The 13,115-nt window shown below is 45.6% G+C and overlaps 1 pseudogene across 1 annotated transcript; it reads left to right on the top strand.

The window, feature by feature from the left end:
- The first annotated feature begins 536 nt into the window (after positions 1–536).
- Positions 537–12,895, top strand: LOC310861375 (tubulin alpha-1 chain-like; annotated as a pseudogene). The gene is made up of 7 exons (XR_014571049.1): positions 537–658; positions 4,943–5,166; positions 6,694–6,842; positions 7,686–7,869; positions 8,888–9,025; positions 11,578–11,730; positions 12,503–12,895. The product of XR_014571049.1 is annotated as a tubulin alpha-1 chain-like (transcript).
- The last annotated feature ends 220 nt before the right edge of the window (positions 12,896–13,115 follow it).

Here is a 13,115-nt window from a genome sequence, read left to right as displayed (position 1 = left end):
GGCCTACAGTAGCCTACCTTTTGGGTTTTTTGTTTTCTTTTTACTTTAGTGGAGTTTCCAGTATTCAATAGCCTCCTCTCAGAGGCGAATAATTCTACTTTTTACTCCACTACAATTATTGAAAACCTTTACTTTGGGAACTTCTGTGAACTAAAATTCTGAATACCAGACTTTTACTTGTATTAAACGGTGTATTACAGTATTTACACATTGTGGTGGTACCGTGGTATAAGGTATTGTATTGATACTTTTACTCAAGTAAACAAATGTGAGTAGACTAGTATTCTCCATCACTGGTAGGTAGGTACCGTAGGGCGTAGGCTACGGCAGTAGGCCTACAGATTGAGAACACGATGATCTTGGCCTGGCATGCACTCACTCACTCCACTCCCCTCCCAGTCCACAAGCGCGCGCACGCACGCACACACCACACGCACACATGCGCGCATCACATGAACGTGCCGCGCGCGCGCGCTGTATAAATGGAGCCAGCTGTGTCACGTAAAAGCTTTTATTGTGAAAGTGTTGCGTTGAGTCCGACGCGATGCTCGTCAGAGTCAACTCTCTGCAACGTTAACTTGACTTGAAGTGGTTTTTATTGTTTTATTTTTGTATCCGTTGTTCAAATCATCATCCTACACACACCTGGACAGACATGGTGAGTTATTGATTTCATCTTGTACATTTTTCAAATGTTCAAACGCTTAAGTTCCCAATGTGAGTATGAATAGGCTACATTTAACAGGATTTAGCAAATTCGTTTATTAGGCTATAATTTAACATTCGCAGAATCGCAACACACATGTTGTTTTAATGATAGCCTATCTCAGTTTATTGTCATTAATCATTATAGCCTACAAGCAATTAAATGCTCAAAACAGCTTCCCAAAATTGGCTATCTTTGCAACCTAAAGGCAGCATTTTTTTAAATATGCGATATGAATGCGATATGCGATATTGAATGCAGGATTATTAATTAAAAAAAATACAATCTATTTAGGCTAAAGTATAAACCATTTGGGCTCTTTGTGTAGGCTAGGCATATACATGGAAGGAACAGATGGGACTGCAAAAATAGTGTAGACATTTCTGAGAGCTTTTCAACTGTGAACTTTTGTCAACATGCTATTATTACACTTGTCCACAAACATGCATAGGCTACTATATATTTATATGTCTGAGTTAAGTGAAAGCCTGCATGTAAAAGCCAAATAGTTAAATATTGATCTGAAAAGGGGAAATAAGCTGTCGTGGGTTTTTTTTGTCAGTGACCAATCTAATCAGTGAGTGGCCATAATATAGGCATAGCCTACAATTAGCCTATGTTTATCATTATGAATTTGTCAATGTAGATCTCGGTAATCAATCAATCAATATTATTATTAACCCTTGTAGCCTACTGTGCACTTGTTCATAATGCATTGTCAAATTGGGTCCTTGGCTAATCACCATATTTTATTTGTTTATTTAAAAAAAAAGCAGATCTCGGAGCTCATAACTTACCTCCACGAGCTTGTAGACTAGTTGTGACCTTCTTTTTTTAAAAGGCATGGAAATGTGCAAATATTTGAATACATATATTAGGGATGTCCCGATACACTTTTTGAGTGGTGCAACAACTCCCTTACGGAGCTATGTGTGTGTGTGCCTGCCTGGCTGGGTGGGTGGGTGCCTGGGTCTGAGCATGAAAATAACATGGTTGTTTTTCACCACCTGTCCGCAACCTAACACACACACACACACACACACACACACACACACACACACACACACACACACACACACACACACACACACACACACACACACACACACACACACACACACACACACACACACACACACACACACAACACACACACGCACATATGAACTGTATAGGCCTATATGATGATTCCGGGTGTGCCAGTACAGTAGGCCTACAGTGACAGTATACAGTACAGTAGAGGGACCCCCCACACAGTAACTCTGTCATTTCTCAACCGTTTCGGACACGGGGTTGCTCGCCGGAATCGGCCCGGCCCCCTGGGTGCGTTCGGCGTTCCTGGGGTCTGCATGTTCCGGGGACCCCCCGGGGACTCCCCGGAGACCCCCACATGGTAACTCGCATTTCTCTACCGTTTCGGACATCCCCCCCCCCCCCCGGGGACCCTCACGCGGAGTTGCACCAATCACTTCACACAAGTGTGATTTTTCATTTCTGCTGACGGAAATTGGGTTACTATAGTTGAAAGAAGAAGATTGATAGATGGATAGATTAGATATCAATATAGATATTTAGTCCCACTATGGATAGCATGGCTATGGATATAGCATAGACCAGTGGTTCCCAAACTGTGGTGCGTGCACCCCTTGTGGTGCGCGAGCGCAGGGGGTGCGTGACATGAAAAGTCTAATGGTGGTGTTATGGTTTTATTTTAAATATATTAACATATTATGCCAATATATGGCAAGTAATGCAGAATATGGCCTATGCTGCATATATTATGCCATATTCAGGTTCATATATGTGCATATAATATATGCACATAGACATATATTTCCTTTTTATCCTGCACATATTATGTGGATAAAAAGGAAATATATGTCTCTATATAGCTTATGCAATTTATATTTCCATGTGGGGGGGGGGGGGGGGGGGGGGTGCATCAGCTATAGGTCGGGAGTAACCTGGCCTCACCAGGAACACGTTATTCCAACCAGTTCCTTTCCCCTCCATCAAGCGTCCCGGCTGGCCAGGGGGAGGCAGTTTAGAGACCAGGATTACTGCATGTTTTTGTGAGGGTACCTACCCTAGGGGACACGGGGAGAACATGCAAACTCCACACAGAAAGGCCCTTTCGCCAACCCCGCCTTCGGGTATGGGCACTGATGACGTGGAGGAGGAAACACGCCGCCAGCACCCACAGCGCCCCGAGCGGGAATCGAACCCAGGACCTTCTAGCTGTGAGGCGACAGCACTCCTTCTCCCTCTCAATAAAAGCTCTCGTGTATAGCCTGTAGCTTTTATTGAGAAAAATCGGTTTGAGGGCCAAAGATGTTTGGGAACCGCTGGCATAGACTATATGGATAGCATATGGACTATGGATACTATAGTCCCTACTCCCTGCACGCGCCGCTGTGCAGGGACGTGCCGGGACGCCCACCCATATATTGGTCCTGCCCACCCTAGTGGGACAGCGGCCTGCGAGCTTGTATAGGTCAGCAACTTTCAAATGGGAACCAGTGGTATTGGGTATAGGCTACTTAATTCATTACTTTCCACCACTGTAAATACTTATTCATGTCAGTCAGCAGCGTGCGTGCGTGCGTGCGTGCGTGCGTGCGTGCGTGCGTGTGTGTGTGTGTGCGTGCGGGGGATGGCGGCCTGCTGGGGGAAGAAGAAAATAAAAATAGTTAAATTCTTCACATGTTGAAACACGGCCGCTTAATTGAAGCACTAAGCTAAATGTAAACTACTAAACCAGTCTGTCCTGTTTTCACAAGTGTTTACAGCTTTATACTTGTAATAATAGCTGACACACGCGCCACACACATGTGCACACACACACACGCACACACACACACACATACTTGCATACATACATACATACCAGTACACATTCTTAACCTACATAATTCATAAGCAAGTGACAACATGTCTCGGGTGGGATGCAAGCACACATACTATAATGGGTTGTCCTGTCTTAGAGAGACAGAGTGGTTCTCAAACTCTGTTATGTCAAGGACCCCCAAATAAATATAGATGTGGCCGTGGACCTCCATCTGAAAAGATTTTGTGCAAGGGACCCCCACATGCAAGACTTCAGGCCGTGTTTTTGCCTATTTTATTTCACATTTCTGATGTGCTATAGCCTATATAAAAAGGTTTAAAGTAGTTAAACTGACCGTGATACTCGATTAAATGATTTTGCCTCGGGGACCTCCTGGAACCCCCTCGAGGACCATTGGGGGTCCTACATAAGGAGCTTACTTTGAGAACCACTGGAATTAAGCACACATATGGGTTGCACAAACTTGCACTGGTTGATTGATTGTTTGATTGATTGATTGAATACTTCATTAGTCAAAACTGTAAACAGCACGGAGGTACAGTAAAGCATTTAGGCCAGTGTCATGTTTCATGTCAAGGAACCCCAATCCCAAATGATATACTGTATATTTGGTCGCGGACCCCCATCTCAAAATATGTTGTGCCATGGATCTCTGAAATTCAAGTTTTGGACATTTTCTGGTCATTTTACTTAATGTTTTTGAAATAATTTGACAAATAGCATGATGTAGCCTACTGTACAAGCTTGCAGCACGGCACAAAGTGACACACTGTGAGCTTGTAGATCTGCAATGTTTTAATAGCCAATGCAGAAATGCATAATGTGTTGTGATGCTGTATTAACTACTTTGTGCTAGCAAAGATAGCAGATATACAAGCAGCTCATGGTCATAACACGTCACTTCATGCTGCACTATGGGCTTTAAGTTGTAGATCTGCTATTTTTTGAAAAAGTCATCAAAATGTGTGCATATCTTTAGTTTGAATATATATATATATATATATATATTTTAGCTGGCTATTCAAAAATAGCAGATGTACAAGCTCACATCGCGTTACTGTGGAAGGCTGCAAGCTTGTATATCTGCTATTTTAGATTTGTTTTTAAATTATTATTATTTAGGGTCCTTGCCAGGTTTGAGAACTACTGATTTGAAGGCATTTGTAGAATCAGCCTCAGGTCTAAGAACATTTTTAGCAGATCTACAAGCTTGCAGTGCAGCACTCGGTGCCACGCTATGACCATTTAGATCTGCTATTTTTCAACAGGTAAAGTTTAAAAAATAATGGTTAAAAGCTAAGGTGACACGAATGCGTTCCAGGTCTTAACAGGTTTTATAATGCTGTTTCTCTTTTGGTGGGTGGGGTGGGTGGGTGGGTGGTTTCCAGAGAGAGTGCATCGCCATCCACGTGGGCCAGGCAGGCGTGCAGACGGGGAACTCTTCTGTCTGGAGCATGGCGTGGGGCCGGACGGCCTGTTTGTGGAGGACAATGCAGAGCAGCAGCCATTAAACTCCCGCCATGGAGCCCTTCAACACCTTCTTCATCACCAGCGGCTCGGGGGCACCACGTCCCCAGAGCCCTGTATGTGGACCTGGAGCCCACCGTGGTCGGTACGCTCTGCTCGCCATAGAAGGGTTCGCAGGGTTCCCCACATAGGCGGAGCTTGAACTTGACGCCTGGGGGTGCGACTGCTTGGCCAACGACACCGACACCAACGACACACGCGATTTTTTTTACCTTTATTTTATTATTTTAGCGTTTTTACAATGCCCTAACCCCTAAAAATGAGTTATTTAGGTAGTACAGCAGCTCACACACATACACTTGCACTACAGCCATATAGCGAGTCATCATATCATGATAAGAGAGATGATTACAAACTACAGTCAGAAGTTAAGTTAAAAGAAAAAAACCCAGGGGGTGCAGTGCACCCCCTGAACCCCCTCAAGCTCCGCCCATGGTTCCCCAATTCATTTTCCGCAAGGGCCATATTTTGACTATAGGGACACATGTTTATGGGTCCCTTCATTTTCATATATTCAGCTATTAGTGTAGACTTTTGTCTTACGCAAACTTGTGTGTGTGTGTGTGGCGTTGCATTGCGTCACTGCTCGCGTTGCCACTGCTCACGTTGCACGTAATTGCCTTCCTTCCTTGATGTATTAATGAGCATCAACGACCATCACCTGGGCACAGACACACACAGCTCCCCTCTACAGAACTCTACTACTGAAAGTGACTGCATGGAGTCTCTCATTTCTGTAAAATTACTTAATTTCTGTGCAACAACTGTAAACATGCTCTCTTGTTTAGAACCTATAGCTTGAGTTAACATGTAAAAATAAAAGCTTACTTTGATGGCATCTTAGGATAGATGTAGATCTAGACAGTGCAGAAACATAATTGCCTTCCATGATGTATTAATGAGCATCAATAACGACCATCACCTGGGCATAGTCACAGACACACAGCTCCCCTCTATACAGTGCTCTACTACTGATTACTGATTACTCATTTCTCTCCAAAAGCACTTGAATATGATGGAATATGATTAAAGCTCACATTTCTTTTCTACTCAGTCTGGGTCTCATAGGAGGGCTGTGGGCAGTTTAGAAACCGTCTTCCAGTGACATCATCATTAGTCAGATATTTTTTTAAACAAGATTTCTTTACAAAAATGTTTAGATGGCTTCCATTTTCGCATTGCAACTTTTCAGGACTAGAAAGCCTGCGGTTTCTATTAACTTGTATTCCCCATCGATGATGTCACTGGAAGGCGGTTTCTGAACTGCCCACAGCCCTCATATGAGATACAGACTGAGTGGGGAAAAGAATTGCGCAATTCTTTCATGATTTATTAGTGAGGACCTATATTATATGAAGATAGGTTGAAAAGTGGTGAAGTGGTCCTTTAACCCATTCTGACCGGGCACCCATTTTGGTGTTGGCATCATGTTATGCTTTAGCTATTGAAAAATAGCAGATCTACAAGCTCATATCGCGCCACCGAGTGGCGCGATACGAGCTTGTAGGTCTGCTATTTTTGAAAAATCGAAGACACTTAGAATCTGATCTCAGGTCAGAATGGGTTAAGTGGTTCGATTCAAAAATGTTATTTTTTTTGTGTTCCATTTCAGATGAAGTGCGCGTCGGGAAGTATAAAGATCTGTTCCACCCGGAGCAGCTCATCTCTGGGAAGGAGGACGCTGCCAACAACTATGCCCGTGGATACTACACCGTGGGGAAAGAGATCATTGATAAAGTATTGGAACGGGACCGTAAGATGGTTAGTGGACTTCAACCTTTCACAGTCGCTCTCAACCTGTGGGTCGGGACCCCGTGGGGGGAGGGGTCCACTCCACTCCACACATGATATATATATTTTTTTTTACATATTTGAAAACTCGAAACTCGACATTCTGCATAACGAGGACTTAATTTACTTTTGGTATACTTTGACGCCAACACTTTAGCACTTTTGCCTCGAGTACATTTTGAACTACCAGCTCAGTGGCCTTGTGGTTTAGAGTGGGTTCAGGGTTCAGGGTTCAATCCCCGGCCCGGGTCATACCAAGGATGGGACCCAGTGCCCTCCCTGCTCGACACTCATAGGGCATCAAGGGTTGGATTGGGGGGTATAAGTCCCTGCGACATACTATAGCGTCATGTCCAGGGGGTGTATACTTGTGCATCAAGCTGCCTCACGCTACACAGAAACAGGAGATAGGCTCCTGCCCCTATGGGCCTCATGGCTCGGCAAGGCTACTTACTTACATTTTGAACTCCAGACTTCTACTTGTAACAGAGTATTTCTATACATGGATCTACTTTAACCCATTCTGACCGGGCACCCATTTTGGTGTCGGCATCATGTCATGCTTTAGCTATTGAAAAAATAGCAGATCTACAAGCTCATATCGCGCCACCGAGTGGCGCGATACGAGCTTGTAGGTCTGCTATTTTTAGAAAAATCGAAGAGCGACTGACATTTTTTAGAATCTGATCTCAAGTCAGAATGGGTTCATCAGACCAATGTGTGTGTCCGGCGGAAACCTCGTATGAATCTGATCTCGGGTCAGAATGGGTTGCCGTTTCCCCACCCCTGTCTAACCGTGCTCCATTTCTGCAGGCCGACCAGTGCATGGGCCTGCAGGGCTTTCTGGTCTCCCACAGCTTCGGCGGCGGGACGGGACGGGCTCGGGGCCTCGCCTCGCTGCTCGCGGAGCGCCTCTCGGTGGACTTCGGCATGAAGCGGCCCGGGCTGGAGTTCGCCGTCGAAACACAGCCGAAAGCCGTACAACAGAAAAGGTCGCGTCAAACCATGCGACTTCCATTGGAAATGCATTGGGGCGGCCATGACACTTACCCTTTGTTTACATCTAGATGCGAAGGTGTGAGTGAGGCCCTATATACTCTTCATGCTTTCCTGATCATTTCCTGGAGATTTTTCTGAAAAGGCACATGTCTTCCCTCCCTGCAGGTTTTCATTCACTGAGTAGCCTTTTGCTAATTCCACTGCTTTGCTACTTGAAAGGAAAGTGTCCTGTCCAGCAGAGGAACTCTTATCTATTCAGGGCATCTGGATAGAATTAACGTAATAGCACCTTGGCAAATGCCCCTTTTCTCACTGACAATTCTACAGAATTTGCCAATGGCATGGACATGTTCTCAAATGGCACACTATAGCAGTGGTGATTTCGACATAACATTTTGATCTAGTAGTTTCAGTCATAGTCTTTTGAATACATTTTCAATTTAGTTTTGGTCATGTTTTTGTCACCTGAGATGTTTTAGTTTGAGTCTAGTTTTAGTTGACTAAATGCCATGAGATTTTAGTCGACTTAATCTAGTCGATTTAGTCGACTAGAATGCATTTTGGCAGGCCGTGATTGCATTGAAATGCCTCATTCGTATGGTAATCTGTGCGCCGAAAATAGCGGATATAGCAGATCCACCGCGCCGACCAGTGCACGGGTCTGCAAAGGTTCCGCCTGCATGTTTGTGAGCTTGTAGATCAGCTATTTTCAGAGAGTGACACCTGCGCAGTGCGCACAACCAAGAAGACTTGGACATCAGGCCTAAATGGGTTAACCCATTCTGACCGGGCACCCATTTTGGTGTCGGCATCATGTCATGCTTTAGCTATTGAAAAATAGCAGATCTACAAGCTCATATCGCGCCACCGAGTGGCGCGATACGAGCTTGTAGGTCTGCTATTTTTGAAGAAATCGAAGAGCGACTGACATTTTTTTTAATCTGATCTCGGGTCAGAATGGGTTCATCAGACCAGTGTGTGTGTCCGGCGGAAACCTCGTATGAATCTGATCTCAGGTCAGAACGTGGACCTGATGGAGTTCCAGACCAACCTGGTGCCCTTCCCCCGCGTCCACTTCCCTCTGGCCACCTACGCTCCCATCGTCTCCGCCGAGAAGGCTTTCCACCAGCAGCTGACCACGGCCGAGATCACAGGTGACTATAGAAAATGGTATAAATGGTGCATTCACATAGCGCCTTCGTCCCAGGCGCTTTACATATAGATTGTGCATCAATTCACCCATTCGCACACACACATTCGTACAGGGATGGCGGAAGAAACCATGCACGGCACTATAGCCAGAACATCAGGAGAAATTAGGGGTTCAGTGTCTTCTTGCTCAAGGACACTTCGGACATTAACTCTGGGGGGGAGCCCGGGTTCGAGCTGGCAACCTTGCGGTTACCGTCCAGCCACTCTACCCCTGAAGCCACCGCCGCCCCCTATATTATTTAATACAGTATAGGAGGGTCTTCCTGCTTTCTTTGTCGCAGCTCCAACGGTGCCACGGCGGACTATGCATGGCAGGGGGCGTCCTCTTCCCTGAGCCAAGCCTATAAGCCTGACCGCACACCAGAAAGGTACGTTTTGCTGCAGGGTCATCAGCCGGGGGACCACCATTCATGGATGTTTCGCCCCCTTATCCAGAACATCTCCTCCTGGTGGCGGGGCATGTGAACAGGGACGTCTCCCTGACACCCCCTGCAGCGCAACTTATTTCTCAGCCAGAGCCAGTAGCTTGCTTTCTCTGCAACCAGGTCTGCATATTTGTCTCCACCAGGCCGAAGGCATGTGGGGAGAGTATGTTTTGCACTCCGTCCGTCCGTGTGTCCGTCCGTCCGTGTGTGTGTCCGTCCGTCCGTGTGTCCGTGAACAGCTAATCTCGGCCACCGTTAACCCGGTCGATGCAATATTTTGCACACACACTCCCTGGATGCCAACGATGAACCTCTGCCCCAAACTTTCCAGAACAGCCTGTTATAGCGCCACCAGGAGGCCGCTTTGTGCAAAACACGTTTTTGCACAGTACACCTACAGATTTTGTCCAAACATCACGCAAATTGGTACACAGTCTCTCTAGAGCCATTCAACGAAACGGGTCTTTCAGATTTATCAGACTCCATCCTGATTGGTTAAGATTGGCTTCCAAAGTTCACAGGAGTGCTCAGTTTCAAACAAAATGCTGTAAATCATGAACACATCGCGTGATTTCCGTGAAATTGTGCACCCACATTCCCACTAGGCCGAGGACGAAATGCCACATGAACAATTTCAACTCAGCCTCAAGGTGGCGCTATAACTGGCCGAAAAGTGTTTTTACCTCTAACTGCACGGATCTGTGGATAACCTGGTGGAGACCTGTGCCCAGAAGGGCACTTTTTTTTGCCATCTTTCTTTCATAAGCGGCTTCCATTCCCTCCTCCCATGGCACTGTCCTGTTCAATCAGCAATACTGACTTCACTGCTGCAGACCACAGCACCACGTCTGGTCTTAAAGTGGTGGTGCAGATTTCCGGGGGGGACGGGGGGGGGGAAATGGAGCTGTCTATACCCAGATCCACTTCCATCTTCCACTCCACCCCTGGTGTTAACAGCTTAGAGGGATCCCCCTGCCTGAGGAAGTGGATCCTCTGTTGGCCCCTTGATTGGACTCAGGTTATTGGCCTCCATGGTGACATTTCTCCAGCACCTCTGCCAGCTTCCTGAGCACTTGGTCCTGTCGCCATGTGAGCCGGCCGGCCCCTGTGTCAGAGCGGTTTTGCATCCTGACAGTGCATCCTGACAGAACATGCTGGAGTGAGGCGTTGATGTAGTAGAGGCTATACTGTAGTAGGGCGGTGGTTTTTCCAAACCCATTTCATACCGAGGTCCATTGTTTATTCGGCGGTTTGAGCCACTTGAGGCATTTTGTAGATCTGCTATTTTCGAATAGACGAAGTGGTTACTGTGTTTCTTGGTTTTGTAGATCTGCTATTTTCAAATAGACGAAGTGGTTAGTGTGTTTTGTAATAATAATCAAACTCTATACAAAGTAACTATACTAAAGTTTTCAAATAATTGAGTCGAAGTAAAAATACTTGGAAATACTAAAGCAAAGTCAAAATTATATACAGTACTTAAGTAAATGTACTTTCCACCACTGTCTACACTAAATCTCTTCACCAAAAATAACAGATCTTGTTCTACAATCTTGTTGATTTGCTATTTTTCGGTTAATGCATGTTGATTTGTTTTCTCGATTAATCGAATAATCCAGAATAGCTTCTTTTTTTATCATCTGTTATATTGATAAAGGAATCAACGCAAATAAAAAATCTGATTAATTATTTTTGGTGTGTGCACACACACATGAGCTCGTACATCTGCTATTCTGCACTATTTGTTATTTGGAGGAAAAAGAATATCCCCTCCGAAATCTATTATTTGAATTTAAATGGATATAGTTGCACTGAGGAAAAGAGCTGGGGGTAGCAGAGACTCAAATGTTGAGGTTCTCTCTGGGATCTCGCATGTTTGATGTTTTGGCGATAAAGCCAGAGAGGCCAGACCTAATTGTGCAGGTTGGTGCCTTGCATGGTTTCCTCCACCATCATTGTGTGAATGGGTGAATGTAATGCACAATCTTATGTGAAGCACTTTGGATAAAAAGCGCTGTATAAATGCACCATTTACCATTTATTTAACCTTTGTTTTGCACCTCTTGCAGGCGACTGCTTCGAGCCGATGAACCAGATGGTGAAGTGTGACCCGCGGCGGGGTAAATACATGGCGTGCTGCATGCTGTACCGCGGCGACGTCGTCCCCAAAGGACGTCACCTCTGCCATCGCTAACATCAAGACCCGACGCTCCGTCCAGTTCGTCGACTGAGAATTCCATGCTAGAATGCTTTCTTATCTTTCTTACCTTTCTTTGTAGTTGTTACGTCCCCATCAAAGAGGTCCAGGTGTTTTTTTGTGCAAAAACTCCTTATTGGCTATTTCCCTACCATAAGCCCTCAATGAATTGCATTGCATTGAATGGGAATTGAATGGGGCTATGGGGTGTTATGCTAATTCGCTTATTTCCATCGAAAGAAGTAGTAAAGTGTGCCGCTTGGGATAATATTTACATTATGAAGAGAGGATATATACAAAGAAATTATAATTTTGAGCGATGGAAATAAGCAAATTAGCACAACACCCCATAGCCCCATTCAATTCCCATTCAATTCAATGCAATTAATTTAGGGCTTATCGTAGGGGAAATAGCCAATTAGGAGCTTTTGCACAAAATAACACCTGGACCTCTTTGGTGGGGACGTAACTACAAAGAAAGGTAAGAAAGCCTTTTAGTATGAAATTCTCCTTTAAGTAAAAGCATCAATACTGCATTATAGAAATACTCTTTTATAAGTAAGGTCCGGAATAAAAAAAATGACTTGAGTAAAAGTAAGGTGCAATAAAGTACTCCTTATGCAGAATGTCCCTCATACGATACGTACTATAACTTTACACGAGTCAATTTAGCGTTGCGTCGCATTGCGAGCTTGTCGATCGGCTTATCTTCAGCGATACCATTCCGCACAATAACAGAAAAGCGAAAAGGCACTATAGCCCTGAGGGACTCCGTGTACCCCACATGGGGGTTCAAGTTCACACCGCTGTCGTTCAACCACCAGGTGGGCATCAACCAGCAGCCGCCCACGGCGGTCCCCGGAGGTCGACCTGGCCGAGACGCTGCGCGCCGTGTGCATGCTGAGCAACACCACAGCCATCGGCGAGGCCTGGGCGCGCCTGGACCACAAGTTTGACCTGATGTACGCCAAGCGGGCCTTCGTCCACTGGTACGTGGGCGAGGGCATGGAGGAGGGGCGAGTTCGCCGAGGCCCGGGAGGACCTGGCCGGCCTGGAGAAGGACTACGAGGAGTGCGGCCTGACGGGCGACGACTGCGACGACGACGACGACGACGACGAAGGCGGGGAGTTCTGAAAACGCTCTGAAAATGATGCACGTCTTTTGTATGCCGTATAGACAATTCCCGGGCTTTCATTTAACCCATTCTTCTGACCTGAGATCAGATTCATACGAGGTTTCCGCCGGACACACACTGGTCTGATGAACCCATTCTGACCTGAGATCAGATTCTAAAAATGTCAGTCGCTCTTCGATTTTTCAAAAATAGCAGACCTACAAGCTCGTATCGCGCCACTCGGTGGCGCGATATGAGCTTGTAGATCTGCTATTTTTAAATAGCTAAAGCATAA

The sequence above is a fragment of the Protomyctophum parallelum genome (assembly GCF_964188405.1).
Source record: "Protomyctophum parallelum genome assembly, chromosome: 7".
NCBI lineage: Eukaryota > Metazoa > Chordata > Actinopteri > Myctophiformes > Myctophidae > Protomyctophum > Protomyctophum parallelum.
Note: the sequence above shows the minus strand (reverse complement) of the source record. Positions and strands in the feature narration are given on the sequence as shown.